At 55.9% G+C, this 18,266-nt stretch overlaps 2 long non-coding RNA genes across 4 annotated transcripts; one reads left to right on the top strand and one right to left on the bottom strand.

The window, feature by feature from the left end:
• Nucleotides 1-2,454: 2,454 nt before the first annotated feature.
• On the bottom strand, nt 2,455-5,436 carry LOC147355837 (uncharacterized). The gene is made up of 2 exons (XR_015144823.1): nt 5,331-5,436; nt 2,455-3,236 (listed from the first exon to the last, which is right to left on the bottom strand). It is a non-coding gene; the product is annotated as an uncharacterized LOC147355837 (long non-coding RNA).
• Nucleotides 5,437-11,813: 6,377 nt separating this feature from the next.
• On the top strand, nt 11,814-16,857 carry LOC147355838 (uncharacterized). Of its 3 annotated transcripts, none has more exons than XR_015144824.1 (5): nt 11,814-12,228; nt 12,943-13,312; nt 15,246-15,364; nt 15,617-15,730; nt 16,151-16,857. It is a non-coding gene; the product is annotated as an uncharacterized LOC147355838 (long non-coding RNA). The 3 variants fall into 3 exon arrangements; XR_015144826.1 differs by having other exon boundaries at nt 12,010-12,228; nt 15,533-15,730; nt 16,573-16,857; XR_015144825.1 differs by lacking the exon at nt 16,151-16,857 and having other exon boundaries at nt 12,010-12,228; nt 15,533-16,003.
• Nucleotides 16,858-18,266: the final 1,409 nt, after the last annotated feature.

An 18,266-nucleotide genomic window follows, 5' to 3' on the forward strand; every position in this document is an offset into this window, starting at 1 on the left:
GCCAGGGCAGAGAGGGGCGAGCAGAGGATGCTGGGAGGGGGCCCGGGGAGGCCTGGGGGGCAGGGGGGCAGGAGTTCTCCAGGGTGGACGGCGCTGTGCTATGCTCGGTGAGCACAGAGGCCCCGGGTGTCCCAGGCCTGGGAACCCAGCAGAGGGGCAGGGACGGGGCTCAAAGGACCCAAAGGCCGAGCCCTGACCAGACCTGTGGGTCCAGAAGGCAGCTGCGCCCTGAGGCCACTGAGTGGCCCCGTGTCCCGAACCACCTCTGAAACATGGGACACACGCTCCCAGGCGGAGCCACTCCTGCCTTCCGGGAGGCTCCCAGCGGGCTCATCGCTCCATCCCACAGGGAGGGAAACCGAGGCCCAGATGACGAACATCCCGGCGAGCAGGTCAGAGCCAGCCCCTGGGGTCCCCCCTCCCGGCCTGGGGCCTCCCCTCTGCAGGGTGGGAAACCGAGGCCACACAGGGGCTCCATGGGGCTGCCCTCTGCCAGGCCCTGGACACCCCGCGGGTGACCCCCGCCTCTATCATCCCAGCCCTGCCAGGCCCTGGACACCCCGTGGGTGACCCCCGCCTCTATCATCCCAGCCCTGGGGGGCAGATGGGAGGCCCAAGCGTGGACCCCCTGGCCACCCCCTACCCCACAGCCGGGAGGAGCCCGGAGCTGGTGGCCAAGGGCCTAGAGGAGCCCAGACCCCAGGGTGGGGGGGGGGTCTCCCACCCACAGCCCTTCTCAGACGTGACCTGGGGCCACGTGCCTTCCTCCAAGTTCAGTTCCCTCTACACAAGGGGCAGGGGCGCGGGTAGTGAGTCTCCCTGAAGGGGAGCCGGGGGTTAAAGGAGATGATGCCCGTGACGTGCTTGGACCCCAGTGACCCTCGCCCACCCCAGTCACTCCGTCCCCTCCTGGGCTCCTTGTCCAGGGCCTGCCTCTGCCGTGCTGTGTGACCCTGGGCAAAACGCTTCCCCTCTCTTGGCCTCAGCCTTCCCCTCTGCTTGGGGAGAAGCGGGTGGTGGGACTTGCAGGCCAGAAGCAGCAGGAAGACCATTAGATTCCTGGGCCAGGGAGCTGGGCAGCCAGGCCCTGGGCCTGAAGGGGCAGTGGGGCCGGAGGTGGGAGCAGGGAAGGGAGCGGGTGGGGTGAGGCTCTGCCTGCAGCTGGCCACCCCTGGGAATCCCCAGGCTAAAGTTAACCCTGCCCTGGCTGAAACCAGAACTGCGGGTGCCAGCCGGGAGCTGTAAGGGGAAGAGAAACCGAGCCGCGGTCGGCGGGGCGTGGGACGGGGGACAAACAGGGCCAGGTGTGGCCCGCGCGGCGGGACAGGCCAGTTTCAGGGCTGACGTTGTCAGATGTTTGTGCAGCTCGCAGGTGGGGGTGTGCAGACCCCCCCACCCGCCTGCGCCCAGCCCCTGCCCAGCCCCGGTCTGGGCCTGATGCTGCCCCCTAGCTGCCTCCTCAACATCCTTGCCATCCTGGGTCCTGGGATCCTGGAGGGCTGGACCCCAGGGGAATCTCAGAACTGGCCGGGGTGGCCCCCGCGGTCAGCAGGGCCCCAGGGAGGGGGCGGCAGGGTCACCGAGCCCGTCAGCACAGCAGGGAGGGGCTCCGGCCCCGGCGTCCCAGCCCCAGGCGCTCCTGGCTGCAGACTGAGCCATGGGTGGGCAACAGGGTGAGCAGAGGCCTCCCCACTGCCCATGACTCCAAGGGGCCCCAGGGAGACGCAGTCCAGCCCTTCAGCAGGAAATGTATCCCCTTGTCCATGGCCTCGGGACGCACTGCCCTTTGGCCCGGCAGCCCTGCTCCTCGGGAGCTCCTCACTGGCCCGGGACCCAGGGACAACCTGCTGCCCAGCCCTGGGTCCCCACCAGCAGCATGTCCACACAGCCTAATGTCCACAGCCCCAAAGGGCCTCGGAGACGTGCCGTGGGTGGGTTCCACCGTAGGGGACGGGGACAGGGACAGGGGATGGGAGGCAGTCTTATCTGAGCCCACCTTTGGGAAAAGGCCATGACTGTCACAGAGAAAAGACTGCCAGCGTGCACACCAACACGCTGAGTGCCCCCTGGAAGCAAGGCCACGTGTTTACTTTCTTCCTTATGCATGCCTGTTCCTTCTCATTTCTCGAAGAATGTGACAGTTTCAAAATCAGAAAACAAAGCAGTGAACTGATTTACGATGAACGACCCTCTAAAAATGGTGTGGTAGAAGGTTTGAATGGCATCGTGAAAATAACATCATCCCCAAGAGGTCACAAGACAAGACCCAGCATATGAGTGTGTGTCTCTGTGTCTACAGGGCCATCCATGTCCGCACCTCTTACCTGGGGCTACCCGGGCGGGTGGACATACCAGGGATGGTGGTTTTCACTTGGCCCTCGCCACTCTTTCGATTTTTTTCTACAATGATTATATGTTTACTGTGTAATTATAAAAACACATGTTTTTAAGTGTTTTCTTTTTCACTTGTGTTATTTCAATTCACTTAACATTCAACAAATATTTATTGCTTCCCTGCTACATCTATGACAGGCCGGGTGCAAGTTTGGGACTGACCACGTTGATGATAAGAGAGAGAATCATCTCTCCTGATCAGTGGTCCAGGGTGGTGGGGGTGGTTGTTGGAAAGAGGTCATTACAACGCTAAGATGGAGTCTTACCTCTGAGTCGTAGGTCATGTCCAAATCCATGAAGCTCTCTTACAACCCCAGCTCCACACCCAGGCAGAAAGGCTACTGAGCCCCTAAGAACAGACAGGGCTATTGCAGGTGTGCTGAATCCCTACCAGCAGGCAGGGAGCAAAGAGGATTGGAGAAAAGCAGCCCCTTTGAATACAGCTAGAACCGTAAGAGTGAGCCACTGCACACCAAAAGTGTGAGCAATTTCTGCAGAGTTTAAAAAAAAAGACCAAAAAAAACCTTTCCCACAAATAAAGTAGACTGGCCTGGGACAAAGTCCAGGATTGGCGGAACTTATAAAGCAAAGAGGCACTTTTCGAAGCAGACCAGAATACGCTTCAGGAGCGTTTAACCAGTTCTTTGGACAGGAAGAATTACGTGGTAGACGACAGCACAGTCTGTGTGGGTGAAGACCTAGGCTGACAAACTTCTCAGTGCATCTCAGCAATTCTCTGTCCCTGGGTCTGACCTGGTCGATGTGGTAGTCCTAGAGGCCACCGCACAGCTCCATCCCGAGGAATGCAGAAGAGGAGGTAAGTATGCCGTCTCACAGGATACCTGGCTCAGTGAGTGAAAGAAACAGGTTAGCAATAATTACTGGCAACTCACTCACACAGGGCTTGTTAACTCTAGTCGTAGTTACAGGAACTGAAGGATCTTGTATAGACGTCCTTCCTTTCTCTTATACTCCTAAACACTCTATTTAGATCCTCCACTTAAGGGGCTTCCCTGGTGGCTCAGACAAGAAAGAAGCTGCCTGCAATGCGGGAGACTCAGGTTTGATTCTTGGGTCAGGAAGATCCCCCGGAGATGAGAATGGCTACCCACTCCAGTATTCTTGCCTGGAGAATTCCACGGACAGAGGAGCCTGGCAGGTTACAGTCCATGAAGTCATAAAGAGTCGGACACAACTGAGCAACGAGCATGACACACACAAAGTCCTGCAGCTGGCGGCCCTGTAGATGACATGAGCTTGCCTCAGTCGCTCGCTCTACACTCTCTCCCCAGAAAAATATGGTATTTAGCCCAATTCAGTGGGTCTGGCACTGTGACTGTGAGTTCAAACAGGCAGAAAGTCAACAGCCATCTCTCCAGCCTGCCAGTCTCCTGCCTCAGCTCCCACTCCTCGACCCCCTCCACAAAGGAGGAGGCGCAGCCCCTCCCCGGGCATCTCACCCCCAGCCCCGTGCCTGACCGCTTCAAGGCTCTCGGCAAAGAGTTTGAACGAGGGTGGGAAGGAAGGAAGGGAGATGAGACGGGAGGGCAGATGAGTGGGTAGGTTTGGGGGTGCACGGTTGTGTGGGTAGCTGGGTGGGTGAGTGGATGAATGGATAGCTGGGTGGGTAGGTGAATGGATGGGATAGCAGGTGAACGACTGCTGGATATGCGGGTGGATGGGTGGGTGTGTGGTTAGATGGATGGATGAAGGCTGTGAGGGTGGATGGGTCAGTGGCTGGGTGGGTAGATGAGTTATTGGACCGGGGGTTCATGAGCAGGTTAGTAGTCAGATGCGTGAATGGACAGTTGAGTATGTGGGTAGGCCCTAGTCATGAAGAACACAGACCCTCAGCCCCGGGCTGCTCTGTGGAAAGCGGCTGAACTCAACACCCAGGTTCCAAACCCAGCTCTGGTCCTGACTTGGTGTGACCTTGGCCATTTCCTCAGTGCCTCGAAGCCTTGCCCCCTCAGGCCAAGAGGACCCCAGCCGCTGCCCTGCCCACCTCACAGGCCGGCGGGAAGGACAGACTGCGTGGAGATGCTTTAGAAGCCCGAGAGACTGTTCAGGCACACTCAGGCCCTTTAAGGGGCCCCTGCACTCCGACCCCGGGCTTGGATGACATCTGCGGTGGGAAGAGCCTGCACTTGGGGCCCGGACAGACCTGGGTTCCAGTCCTGGCTCCACCCTTTTCCAAGTATGTGACCTTGGGCAGATGACTGTCCTCCTCTGGGAGGTGGACACGATGACCGCTCAGGGCTGTGGGAGGATTCAGGGGGATCGTTCGGGAAGGCACTCAGCACAGCACCCACCAAGGGCGCAGGGATGGATCTGGGGTCCCAAAGAAGAGGCCCAATCCCGCGTCTTGGCAGCAAGGAGCCCTGGAGACCGGGAAGTGTCCAGGACACTGACCCAGGGGTTCGAGGAACCCCGAAGTGTGTCTGTGAAGATGTGTTTTGTGGGGGGACAGGTCCAGAGCTTTGAGCAGAAAAGCGGCGGTGGCCTGTGGAGGGCCAACCACGCTGATCTTTTTTAAAAGGTTTTTGTTTTGATGTGGACCATTTTTAAAGTCTTCATTGAATTTGCTACAATATTGCTTCTGGTTTATGCTCTGGTTTCTTCGGCTGCAAGGTTTGTGTGATCGTATCTCCTCAACCAGGACTGAACCCACAGTCCCTGCACTGGAAGGCGAAGTCTTAACCCAGACCGCCAGGAACGTCCCTCCCCTCACTGATCTAATCCAAGACCCTCATTAAGGAAAAACCGAGATTCAAAGCTCCCCCAGGAGGACTCGGTGGGGAGGAGAGAGCCAAGCACTCAGCACTCAGTCCAGCACGGCGCCCTCCCTGTCCACGGGCAGGGGCAAGGGCCCGGCCGAAGGACCACCGGAGACCCTGTCGGATTCAGCAGTAGGATTGTGAGGAATTTCAACTTACTTTTTAAATCTGTCTCTCAAGGCTGTTACAAGCGGACTTTACCAGTAACTTAAAAGTTGAAAGGGACTTCCCAGGCGGCACTTGTGGTGAAGAACCTGCCGGCTGGTTTTAGGAGAGATAAGAGATGTGGGTTAGATCCCTGGTTCAGGAGGATTCCCCTGGAGAAGGAAATGGCAACCCGCTCCAGTATTCTTGCCTGGAAAGCCTCACGGACAGAGGAGGCTGGCGGGCTACAGTCCACGGGGTCGCACACGACTGAATCGACTTAGCTTCAAGTTGAGACAGGAAGAGGCAGTGACTGGTGGCAAAACACCGCACCCACGCTCCCAGGGGACCTGCAGCGCTCTGGTTCATGAGCTGTGCTAACAAAAATCAGCCCAACGAGAGGCCCAGACAGAGGGAAGCTGAGTTCAACAAACACGGGCGTGATGTGGAGGAGATAATCCAGGAAGGGACCTGCCAAGCCCATGACAGACCGGTGTCCTGTCTGAGGGCCGTCCTGGCAGAGCGGTGCAGGGCCCTCCGAGACCCCCCGAGCTCCAGACCCGGCTGGGGGCTACAGGGTGGGGCTGAGCTGCAAGGACTCTGCTGTGAGCCCCACGTCAGGGAGGATCACCTTGTTTGTTTTCTGAGTTTCTCTTAAAATAGCCTTTATGGGTCCTGGTCTTTGGTTTTAAAATAACAACTGTTCTCCGTAAACAACGTGAAAAAAAACAAACAGGAGGAAAACAACGCAGCCCGGGCATTTCACCCGGAAGAGCCGCCTCTAACACTTTGACGGGTTGCCTTCTATTTTAACCCTGTTTTCATTGTAAACTGTAAAAACCACATCATAAATAAATTAAAGGTCTCTGTGAAGTTTAAAAAGTAAGCATGGCGGTGGCGATGGCTGTGCCACACCGTGAACGCTCGTTTCAAGACGGTAAATTCTAGGGACTCCCCTGGTGGTCCAGTGGGTGAGATTTTGCTCCCATTGCAGGAGCCGTGGGTTTGATCCCTGGTTGGGGAACTAAGATCCCACATGCTGTATGGAGTGGCCAAAAAGAATTGTTTGTAAATGGTGAGTTTTAGGTGACGTGAATTTCCCATTGATGCACTTCACAGGCTCAGATGCAGCCAGGCCCTCAGGAAGCCCGAGTCCACCGGTCCTTTACTTTTCCTGAGTTTTATGGCTTCTGTTTCTGCCCTTAAACCCACCATGTTTCAACCTCATCTGATTTTGGACTTTATAATAAAGTTAGGCTGTGTTTCAGGAAACTTTGCTCAGTATTCTGTAATAATCTAAATGGAAAGAATTTGAAAAAAGAGCAGACACTTGTACATGCATAACTGAATCGCTTTGCTGTACACCTGAAACTCGAGTGCAGCCGCTCAGTCGTGTCCGACCCTGCGACCCCACGGACTGCAGCACGCAGGCTTCCCTGCCCATCACCAACTCCTGGAGTTCACTCAAACACATGTCCGTTGACTCGGTGATGCCATCCAACCGTCTCATCCTCTGTCGTCCCCTTCTCCTCCCACCTTCAATCTTTTCCAGCATCAGGGTCTTTTCAAATGAGTCAGTTCTTCACACCAGGTGGCCAGAGTATTGGAGTTTCAGCTTCAGCATCAGCCCTTCCAACGACCCCCCATACCTGAAGCTAACACAGTGCTAATCCACTGTGCTGCAACATGAAAGAAAAACACATTTTTTAAGTTTAGGCTGTGTGTGTCTTCCTTCTCTCAACACTGCGTCTGACCCCACCCACACTGCCCAGCGCTGCATTCCCCGTGGACGGGAGGCCCCCTGCCCCACACCTGCGTGCCGGCCAGTCACTGCCGAGCAGACCTGCCCGCCCAGAGTGGGGCCCCCGGCACTGGGGACAAGGCAGGGGCCTCTCCAGGGCCGGTCACTGTCCACTGTTCCTACTGGTTTTGTTTTCAAAAGTGGAGGCAGCGTAATATTTCCCTGATTATAAAAAGAAGTACACAGGTTCTCCACAAATAAAACAGGGGAAAAGTATAAAGAATGGAAGTTCCCAGCACAGCCTGGAGATCACGCCGGGTGCACCTGGGGTGTCCTTCCAGCCTGGACCTCACATTTCACGCAGACATCAGAAGGCTGCGAGATGTACCCAGAAGGCTGGGTAGATGGGGGATAGGTCGGTGACAAACAGTAGACAGAGAGATATACAGACAGATGATGGATAGACAGACGCTAAGACACCGAGCGAGGGGACAGACGGACGGAAGACACCATCCTTTGTCACTGACCACACACCCACATGGGTGTGGTGAGCCGGCTGTCATACTTGTGAACCTGCTGCTCTCACAACACCAGCTGGGTCCCTCCAGCCCCAGCGTCCCACACAGCAGACTCCCGGCTCCATCCCCAGGCAGGAATCCCACCACCGACTGGGGTGGACTCTCCCCGCAGGAAGGTCGTGCTGTCTAAGGCCTTGAGAGCAAGTTACAGACCTACTTCTGGGAAGACAGAGCACAACCGCCTACCCCGCAGAGCCCAGGAGGACCCCTGAGTCCTAGGGAAGGGACCGCACGGCCTGGACGGGGAGCGGCCCCAGGACGCTGCCCCCAACCTGTCCCACCTCACTCCTGCTCTGCTCTGAGGCGGGGCGCAGAGAGGGGCCCCGAGGCCTCTTCCCAGTTCTTGGGAGCACCCACTGGGCCTGAACCAGGCCAGAAGCCCCCTCCTCAAGGTGTCCCCGGACCACTCCCCTCCACCTCCGGTTGCTCTGTCTCCTGGCAGCAGGGAGCCCCAGTGAGAAGAGACAGCTCCAGGCTGTGATCTTGGCCCCTGGCTGCTCTGGCAGTGTGGGGGGTGGGGGTCGCTGGGAGGCCATGAGTGCTGGGGGTCGGGGCTGTGAAAGCACCTCGAGGTCAGTGGGCTGTTGGTCGGGCTCTGCGAGGTCCGCACGGGTAGAGCTGTGCCAGGACACAGGAGGCCTGGTCAGTGGTCCCCAGAGTCAGGGCCAAAGGAAGGGGTTCGGGCCCCTCTGGTTCCTCAGCTTCTGAGGCCGGGGACCCCAGTCTGGCCTTGGTAGGGGGGGATTGGAGGGGAGGCCCCCAGCCCCAGGACCTCCAGGAGCGGGACCTGGTTCCCCAACCCACCGGGCCCTGATCTCAGAGTCTGGGCTTGGCAGGTCCATCGGGGGTCCTGGCTACTCTCTCTGGCTGACTCAGAAGTCAGTGGGGGAGGTGGGGGTTACTGAGGGACCAGGAAAGGGGGCTTAGAGATCGGGGGCCACCACCCAGCTTTCACAGGAGAAACGGAGGCCCACAGGGCGCAAGGGACTCGCCAGGGTCACACTGTGAGCCCAGCTGCTGGACTCAAGGCCCAGGGCTGTCCCCCACCCATGATGGCCCTGAGGGCCCCCTCAACTCGGACAGGGTCAAGCCCCCTGACCTGCACCCCCAAGACTCAGGCTTGGCCGTTCTAAGCTGAGGAGCCCTCGGGGTCTGCAGTCAAGGCCACGGGGCCCAGCACCCCACCCCCCCCACCCCCCCACCCCCCCCACCCCATCCTGTGCAGGCCTCTGGCCAGGCTCCTGTCGGCTCAGTGGGCCAGGGCCTGGCTAGGTTCCTGTAGGCCTCGCTCCCGTCTTCTTCCTCTGCAGCCCGGTGTGACAGCCCTGTAGCTGAGGCTCCGGCCTCCCTGAGCAGGCCACTCCCACGGGGGCCACAGGCATGGGGTACTGTGCTTACCCACCCCAATGCGAGGGTATGCAATGCCAAAGAGGAGGGGCCTGCCAGGCCTCCGGGAGCAGAATGAGCCCCCCAGACGGAGGTCCCATCTCACAGGCCGGGGCCTGGGGGCCTCGGTCCACACCTGGGGCCTAGAGCTGGGCCTGTCGGGAGCTGACCCGGGGGCAGGATGGCTGAGCTCAGGAGCCCAGCCAGGCGGTCACTATGCACCACGTTCGCGGGGAGGAGGGCGGGTCACCCACACAGCGGAGCCACAGCCCCCACCTGACGGTACTCGCGGGCCACGTGGAGGTGTCCCGGCTGCGTTCCTGACCGCGTGCCCGTGTCCCCGCACCGTGCGCCCCCGACAGATGCACACACGTATGCGAACATGCTCACATGCGTGCACGCACATAGGGCCCGGCGGACAGCGCCCTCTAGCGGCCACAGAGCCAGAGTCACAAAGCTCACAGGCACGTCTGTAAAGACCTGGATGCCCGAGTCTGGGAAGACTGTTCTCTCCTTTCACAGCCTGGGGGGTGTGACCTGGCTAAGGTCACACAGCAGGTAAGCAGCGCGGCCCTGACCCCTGACCCAGCGTGCATGCATGGTAAGTCGCTTCAGTCGTGTCCGACTCCTTGCCACCCCAGAGACTGTAGCCCACCAGGCTCCTCTGTCCAAGGGATTCTTCAGGAAAGAATACTGGAGTGGGTTGCCATGCCCTCCTGTAGGGGATCTTCCCGACCCAGTGATCGAACCCGCGTCTCTTATGCCTCGTGCATGGGCAGGGGGGTTCTTTACCACCAGGGAAACCCCCACTGGCCCAGATTCCAGCTCATTCCAGCTCCCAAGGCCCTGCCAGAGCCCCCTGGGACAGAAAAGCTGGGGGTCTTGAAAAGCTTCCACCCTCCTCACACACGGTGCCTGCTCCCCCCAGGAGGGGGGAGTCACATGCGGAGAGGAATCTCAGGACCAGAGAGTCCCCAAGCCCAGTCTCCTCTGTGCTGATGGGATGGGGTATCAGGAGGGGAGGGGCTGGGTTCACAGAAACACCGAAATGCCAAGATGACGGACACAGACGGGACACCTGCCACACAGGAGCAAGACACACTGACCTGTGTCCACTAACTTGGCTCCTCTCCCGAGGGAGGAGATCCGGTCACACCAGGTCCCCTTGTTCCCCAGGCCCAGGTCTCTCGTTCCCTAGAAGAAGCAAGCACCATCCAGTCCACACACATAGTCCCTGATCGGACTCGAAGCCCAGCACTGCTCTAGGCCCTGGGGATATGGCAGGGGCCTCAGAGACCAAGACCTGCAGCAAAGTCCCAGGAGGTGAAGCAGGCGGACAAGCAACACATTACATTCTAACGGGAGGTGTGATGAGCTCTTTAGGAAGGGAAGCGGTTGGGGTGACAACTGCTGGTTTAAACTAAGATCATGGCATCCAGTCCCCTCACTTCATAGCAAATAGAAGGGGAAAAAGTGGAAACAGTGGCAGATTTTATTTTCTTGGGCTCCAAAATCACTATGGATGGTTACTGCAGCCAGGAAATTAAAAGATGTTTGCTCTTTGGAAGGAAAGCTACGACAAACCTAGATGGTGTATTAAAAAGCAGGGCCAATGAAGGCCCATCACTTTGCCAATGAAGGTCCATCTAATCAAAGCTATGGGTTTTCCAATAGTCATGTACCGATGTGAGAGCTGGGCTATAAAGAAACCTGAGCACTGAAGAACTGATGCTCTCCGACTGTGGTGCTGGAGAACACTCTTGAGAGTTCTCTGGACAGGAAGGAGATCCAACCAGTCAATTCTAAGGGAAATCAACCCCGCATATTCACTGGAAGGACTGATGCTGAAGCTCCAATACTTTGGCCTCCTGATGCAGAGAGCTAACTCATTGGAAAAGACCCTGATGCTGGGAAAGATTGAGAGCAGGAGAAGAAGTGGGCAGCAAAGGATAGCATCATTGACTCAATGGACATGAGTTTGAGCAAACTCCAGGAGCTAGTGAAGGACAGGGAAGCCTGGCGTGCTGCAGTCCATGGGGTTGCAAAGACTGGGCACAGCTGAGCCACTGAACAAGAGAGGCCACCCCCGAATGAAGAAGGGGAGCCCCAGCAAGAGCCTGGGGAGGAGCAGTCCTGGCAGAAGGGACAGCGAGTGCACAGGCCCTGGGCTCAGGCGTGTCTGACAAGCCGCAGGAGCAGGAAGGCGGGCAGTGTGGCCGGATTCAAGGCAGGGGTCCGGGGAGGGGCCGGCCCTCGGGGCCTCACAGAGCAGGCTGAGCCCCTGAGGTTTGTCCAGGTTCTCAGGTGATGCTGGATGGCATCGTGTCACCACACCTGCCCCTTCTAACTTCCTGCACACTCAGGTCCTGGGTGTATGTCAAGCAAGGGGAGCCAGATGGCTCAGCGTGTGGACACACGGCGGGTGCCTGCCGGTCAGCGAGGACGGACATGGCGCGGTTCCGACTCTTCCATCGCAGACATGGCTGGGGGGCCCTGTGCCTTCCCGGTGCACAGGTCAGCACTTCTGGGGGGCACAGGCCCACCTGGAGCCGCAGAGTGGGGCGTCTCTGTGAGGGTCACTGCGACCTGCCGCCACCTCTGCAAAGCAGCTGGACTCACGCCCCGGGACAGGCCGAGCCCGGGCCTGCATCGCGCCCCTGCTCGGAATGTGGCCCCTGGACACTGTGCCCAGCGCACCCCCGCGGTGTCAAATGAGAACCGGGGGAGGCCCCTGACCCCGCCCCGGGCCCCCACTGCCCCTGCCTGGGGTGACGCCAGGCTCCAGCGCTCGGAGTCCCAGGGTGTCACTCGGAGGCTCCGAGTCCCTCCGTCTGGGGCCCTTCCTCCGGGTCAGCACTTCCAGCGGGGGGACAGCGACGCCTTGCGGCCACGGAGGGCACGGCCGGCCTCGGAGCCGGGCGGCAGCGCCCAGGTAGAGGGGCGGGGCGGGCAACTCGGCTGAAACCGGGACGGCTGTGCCCGCGGGGCCCCTCCAGGCTGCCTCCTCTGCTGCGGGCAGGACGCCCAGCTTCTGAGTCCTTGGGACGGAGAGGGAGACTTCTGAGTGCGCGACACAGGGAGCCAAGTCCTTCTGGTCGTGGCCTCGAAACTGCCCAGGCGACCGGGGGGAAGAGGGCTGCTCTCCCGCAGGAGGACCTGAGCGTCTCTCAACCAGAATCGGCTCCTTGGCTTCGTCTCTTAAAAAAAGGTAAAGGGAATTTTGCGCCTTGAGCCAGCTCCTGGGGAATTTACCAATCAGTTTGAGGGAAACTGGCAACTTGACCACATCGAATCTTTCAATCCATGAATATCCTGGCGCTCTCTCCCTTTAATAGGTTTAATAATTCTCAGTGAAGCTGCGTGTGGAGTTTTCCTCATAAACGAATGTCTTGGGCATCTCTGTAGATTCACGCTAGTAAACCTACACATTTGAAAGGGAAAGTGTTAGTCGCTGGGTTATGTCCGAGTCTTTGCGATCCTCTATCCATGGGATCCTCCAGGCAAGAATATTGGGTGCAAGAAATCGAGTGGGTTGCCGTCTCCATCTCCAGGAAACTTATATATTTGGGGGGGTGGATTCTATTGAAATATCGATTTACAATGTTGTGTTAATTTCTTCTGTACAGCAAAGCGACTCAAGTACATACATATATATATACTTTTTCTCAGTCTTGTCGATTATGGTTTCTCACAAGCTACTGAATATAGTTCCCGGTGCCACACAGTAGGACATTGTTGTGTATCCTTTTTATCCATCTTCTATATAACAGCTCGCTTCTGCTGATCCCAAACTCCCACTCCATCCCTACCCACCCTCTCCCCTGGGAACAAGTCTGTTCTCTACAAGCTGATATATTTTATGCAATGGTAAAATATATCCTCGTAAATGTTATTCTCTATTCATTTGCTATTCTATTCATAGACTGTGCTGTTGGAGAAGACTCTTGAGAGTCCCTTGTACTGCAAGGAGATCCAACCAGTCAGTCCTAAAGGAAATCAGTCCGGAATATTCATTGGAAGGACCGATGCTGAAGCTGAAACTCCACTACTCTGGCCACCTGATGCAAAGAACTGACTCACTGGGAAAGACCCTGATGCTGGGAAAGATTGAAGGCAGGAGGAGAAGGGGACGCCAGAGGATGAGATGGTTGGATGGCATCACCGACTCGATGGACATGAGTTTGAGTGAACTCCAGGAGTTGGTGATGGACAGGGAGGCCTGGCGTGCTGCGGTCCATGGGGTCAAAAAGAGTCGGACACAACCAAGCGACTGAACTGAACTGAGAGACCCAGTAAGTTTTTATACTTGAAATCGCACCTGGTAAATTTGCTACACTATTTTTAATAGACTATATTAATCTGTCTACATTCTGCGGGACTTGCTACACACTCAAGCACACCCTCTGTGAAGAATGACAGCTCTGTTGCTATCTTCCTGATGCTTATGTATTCCATTGCTTTCCCAGTCATTTCAAAAGCCGGTTTGGGAGGGGAGAGCTCCACTTCAGGAACAGTAGCACAAAGACGTCCACAAACACACCCCCAAGCCAAAGGGCTGAAAATTATTTTTTAAATTTATGTTTATAACAGTATTTAAATACATGTATCATATGTTTCTAATTATTTATAATATCTGAATATGTTTATAAATATATATACAATATATAGGTAAATTTATTTATATATGTGTGTTAGTCACTCTGTTGTATCCAGCTCTTTGCAACCCCATGGACTGCAACCTTCCGGGCTCCTCTGTCCATGGAATTCTCCAGGCAAACATGTTGGAGTTGGTTGCCATTCCCTTCTCCAGGGAATTTCCCCAAACCAGGGATCGAACCCGGTCTCCTGTACTGCAGGCAGATTCTTTACTGTCTGAGCCACCAGGAAAGCCCAAAGTTACTTCTACTTACAATTATGCTTATAATAATATATACTTGCTTATAAATACATTATAAACTATTATAAATATAACATATACTTGCTTATAATTATGCATTTATAATATAAATATATGCTTATAATTGTCTGCATGTATTTGCTTTATATATTAATTTTAAATTTATGTATCAGTTCAGTTCAGTCACTCAGTCATGTCCGACTCTTTGCGACCCCATGAACCGCAGCACGCCAGGCCTCCCTGTCCATCACCAACTCCCAGAGTTCACTCAGACTCACGTCCATCGAGTCAGTGATGCAATCCAGCCATCTCATCCTCTGTTGTCCCCTTCTCCTCCCACCTTCAATCTTTCCCAGCATCAGGGTCTTTTCCAATGAGTCAGCTCTTCGCATTAGGTAGCCAAAGTACTGGAGTTTCAGCTTCAACATCAGTCCTTCCAATGAACACCCAGGACTGATCTCCTTTACGATGGACTGGTTGGATCTCCTTGCAGTCCAAGGGACTCTCAAGAGTCTTCTCCAACACCACAGTTCAAAAGCATCACTTCTTCGGTGCTCAGCCTTCTTCACAGTCCAACTCTCACATCCATACGTGACCACTGGAAAAACCATAGCTTGACTAGACGGACCTTTGCTGGCAAAGTAGTGTCTCTGCTTTTTAATATGCTGTCTAGGTTGGTCATAACTTTCCTTCCAAGAAGTAAGCGTCTTTTAATTTCATGGCTGCAGTCACCATCTGCAGTGATTTTGGAGCCCCAAAAAATAAAGTCTGACACTGTCTCAACTGTTTCCCCATCTATTTCCATGAAGTGATGGGACCAGATGCCATGATCTTCGTTTTCTAAATGTTGAGCTTTAAGCCAACTTTTTCGCTCTCCTCTTTCACCTTCATCAAGAGGCTTTTTAGTTCCTCTTCACTTTCTGCCATAAGGGTGGTGTCATCTGCATATCTGAGGTTATTGATATTTCTCCCGGCAATCTTGATTCCAGCTTGTGTTTCTTCCAGCCCAGCGTTTCTCATGATGTATTCTGCATATAAGTTAAATAAGCAGGGTGACAATATACAGCCTTGACGTACTCCTTTTCCTATTTGGAACCAGTCTGTTGTTCCATGTCCAGTTCTAACTGTTCCTTTTATACAGTCTATAAATAATATTTTTATATAAATATTTAAAGTCTTTCAATATATTTAAAGTGTCTGGAAATAGACCTAAGGGCATACAAAAAATGGAATATTTATTAAAGACAATCTTCTGAAATTTGGCAAGAGCAGGGACAGTCTGTCTAGAGCATCTCAATCATGACCTGTTTCCTTCCTCCCGTTCCCAGCCCAACATGAGGCACCTCCACTCCAAGCAACTGCGGAAAGAACCCAGGGCACCCTCTCCACCGAGTTCCGGGTCAAGGTCGCATCTTCTCGACATTGTCCCCAGGGGAACTGCTGAGAGGTGAGATCTCCGAGACAAGGATGGGGACATCCAAGCCGGACCCCGAGGTTTGGCCAGCGGATGTAATGCCGCGTTCTGCCGGCAGACGGTGCTAGAGGAACGCGAAACACAAAAGCGGCCATAAAGCGCCTTTGCTTTCCTGGTTTCCCTCCCTTCTATCGAGCACAGGAGCCAGTGATGATGGGCCCGTGTCTGCTCAGCAGCCCTGACGGACCAGTTCAGCAGGCACTCAGGCCCCACTCTGTCCACCAGGCGACCCCTTCTGCAGTAGACCAGCCCTGGGCTCCCACACCTTCTGACCAGTTGGGGGCCACTTCTGTGCACCAGCCCGGGCCACGCCCTCCACGCTGTCTAGCCCGGGGCCAGGTAGGTTTTTCCTGCACTCTAGGACCTGGAATCGGCCCCCTGTCCTAAGACTTCACCTGATTTTATGTGTCACCCCAGATCTCAGCACCGATGCCCCCACCTTTGGTAGGGTAGGAGGGGGTGAGGGCGGCCCCTGAGATGGTGAAACTGCGGGTCGTGATCAGTCAAATCCATTCCGCCTCCCCGCACTAATCAAGGGTGTTTTAAGACTTGAACGTCCTCCAGTCACGAAGCCAAAACAATAAAATACCCGCCCGGAGTGTTCTCTAGAAAGCCAGACTCAGCAGCGTCTAGTTGGAGCTGAGCTGTTAGGACTGGATGGACCGCTGACCCTCCCACTGGGCGTGGCCGCGTGTCCCTGGAAGCTCCGCCTCCAGCTCGCGCTGGAGGTCCTCACACCTTGTCCATCGCTTTCCCCAGGCTCCCCACTCCCCACGCCACCTGCTGCTTGGTCTTCATCCGTGAGTACCCAGCCTGTGCCCGCAGGGAGGCAGATTCCAGAGCGTTCTCTGGTTGCCTTGTGGATGAACCCGCTCTTTGATGCAAACCTGACATCTCAGTATTTTGGCCTGCTGTTTGTAGGGGGGGAAAAAAATGTTCCCTAACGATAGTAAAACCATTACATGTAGCATTCAGAATCCCCTCACCGCCGAATCCCCCACAGATTGCTGACCACCCTAGTTTTGTCTTTGACTCCCTGCAATGGTGAATCTTCTAGAAAACTTTGGTCTAACCCAGGCCTCTGAAAGGACCCCAAAACAGCCCCTTTTCCCGGTCACTTCACTGCTGACCAGCAAACCTGGGCGGAGGACAGTGCTGAGATGCCTCAATACATCCTTTAGGGTCGCCCCTCCATCTGCTGAGACCGCTGCACAAGTCCACAACCAGAAGGGCAACGCTGGACACTGACCTGGGAGGGACAGCGGGCCAGAGACTGGGGGAAACCCGTGTCAGGACAGCCCACAGCTGACCCGGCTCAGGGGGACGCGATGCCTGTGGGCGCGATGCAGGCTAATAGCTCGGCCCCTGAGCCGACACGCCCCAAACGTGCCTCCCGGTAAAGGACCATCATCATCGTCACGCGAGCATCTTCTCTAATAAAATACAGCCCAATGACTGGGAACACCAGGAGGAGATCTTTCCACACTAGAGGGCGCCAGAGACCGCGGGGTCGCACCCGGGCTCCCGGGGCTGCCGCGCAGAGTCTGTCCGCCAGGGGGCGCGAGCGCTGGCCATGGGCTGGCCCTTCCGGTCAGCTGTGATGGGCAAAGAAGGGTCTAGTCCCAAGGGGACTGTGTGATGGGCTCTCGAGGTTAGGGGTGCTCCTCACCCCAGAGGGGTCAAAAAGTTAGGAGTCAAGAAACAAAGCCTTTGGTGCATGAACTAATGAGTGACCAGCAAAAAATATATATTTTAAAATAAGGTTAGATTTGAAGATTAGGCAGTATTTGGGACATACTTAGACTAAAATTATTCACTGGGCATTCTGTGTTTTATCTGCCATCCTACTCATGAGAGATGAACAAAGCAGAACTGCGAGGACTGTCTTTTTTCTTTGCTCCTTATTGTTGTATGCCTTTGTATTTATCAACCACGTTCTTTTCTTCTCAGTATTGCTTTATGTAGGAGTTGTCAGAGGTTAGCAGAATGTTCCGTGGAACTGTGAGTGGATCCGAGGACGAATTAACACAATTGGCTGTGATTATAATGACTCTTGGGAGCAGCTGTTTTTCATTTTGGACGGAGGGTGCTATCTCGGGGTCAAGGATGGGGCACCCAAACGGACACCGAGGTTTCTGTGCAGCGGGTGCCATGCCGGGCTCTGCCAGCAGATGGCGATGGAGGAACGCGCAAGGCCAACGCGGCCAGAAAGCGCTTTTCCCGCTTTCCTTCCTTTTATTGCGCACAGGGGCCAGTGGCGGTGTGAGGATGGCCCCGGGTCCGCTCAGCAGCAGCGCTGACCGACGGTCTAGTGCACGTGTGGCCCCGATCTCAGCACCGAGGCCCCCCTTTGGCAGGATAGGTGGGGGTGAGGGCGGCTCCTGAGATGGTGAAACTGCGGGTCGTGATCAGTCAAATCCATTCCGCCTGCCCGCACTAATCAAGGGTGTTCTAAGACTCGCGTGTCCTCCAATCAGGAAGCCAGAACCATAAAATACCCGCCGGGGTTGCTCTCTAGAAAGCCGGACTCAGCGGCGTCTAGTTGGAGCTGAGCTGTTAGGACTGGGTGGACCGCGGACCCTCCCACTGGGCGTGGTCGCGGGTCCCTGGAAGCTCCGCCCCCAGCTCGCGCTGCAGCGCAGAGGCGGAGCTTGGGTCCACCGCGCGGACCGCGGTCCCGCACCTTGTCCATCGCTTTCCGCAGGCTCCCCACGCCCCACGCCACCTGCTGCTTGGTCTTCATCCGTGAGCACCCAGCCCGTGCCCACAGGGAGGCAGATTCCAGAGCGTCTCTGGTCTCCCTGCCTGGTTGCCTTGTGGATGAACCCGCTCTGTGCTGCTAACCTCAGCATCTCGGTGTTTGGGTCTGCTTCTT

The sequence above is a fragment of the Bos grunniens genome, chromosome 17 (assembly GCF_055505025.1).
Source record: "Bos grunniens cultivar Pamir isolate PY7600 chromosome 17, Bosgru_T2T1.0, whole genome shotgun sequence".
In the NCBI taxonomy this organism is placed as follows: domain Eukaryota; kingdom Metazoa; phylum Chordata; class Mammalia; order Artiodactyla; family Bovidae; genus Bos; species Bos grunniens.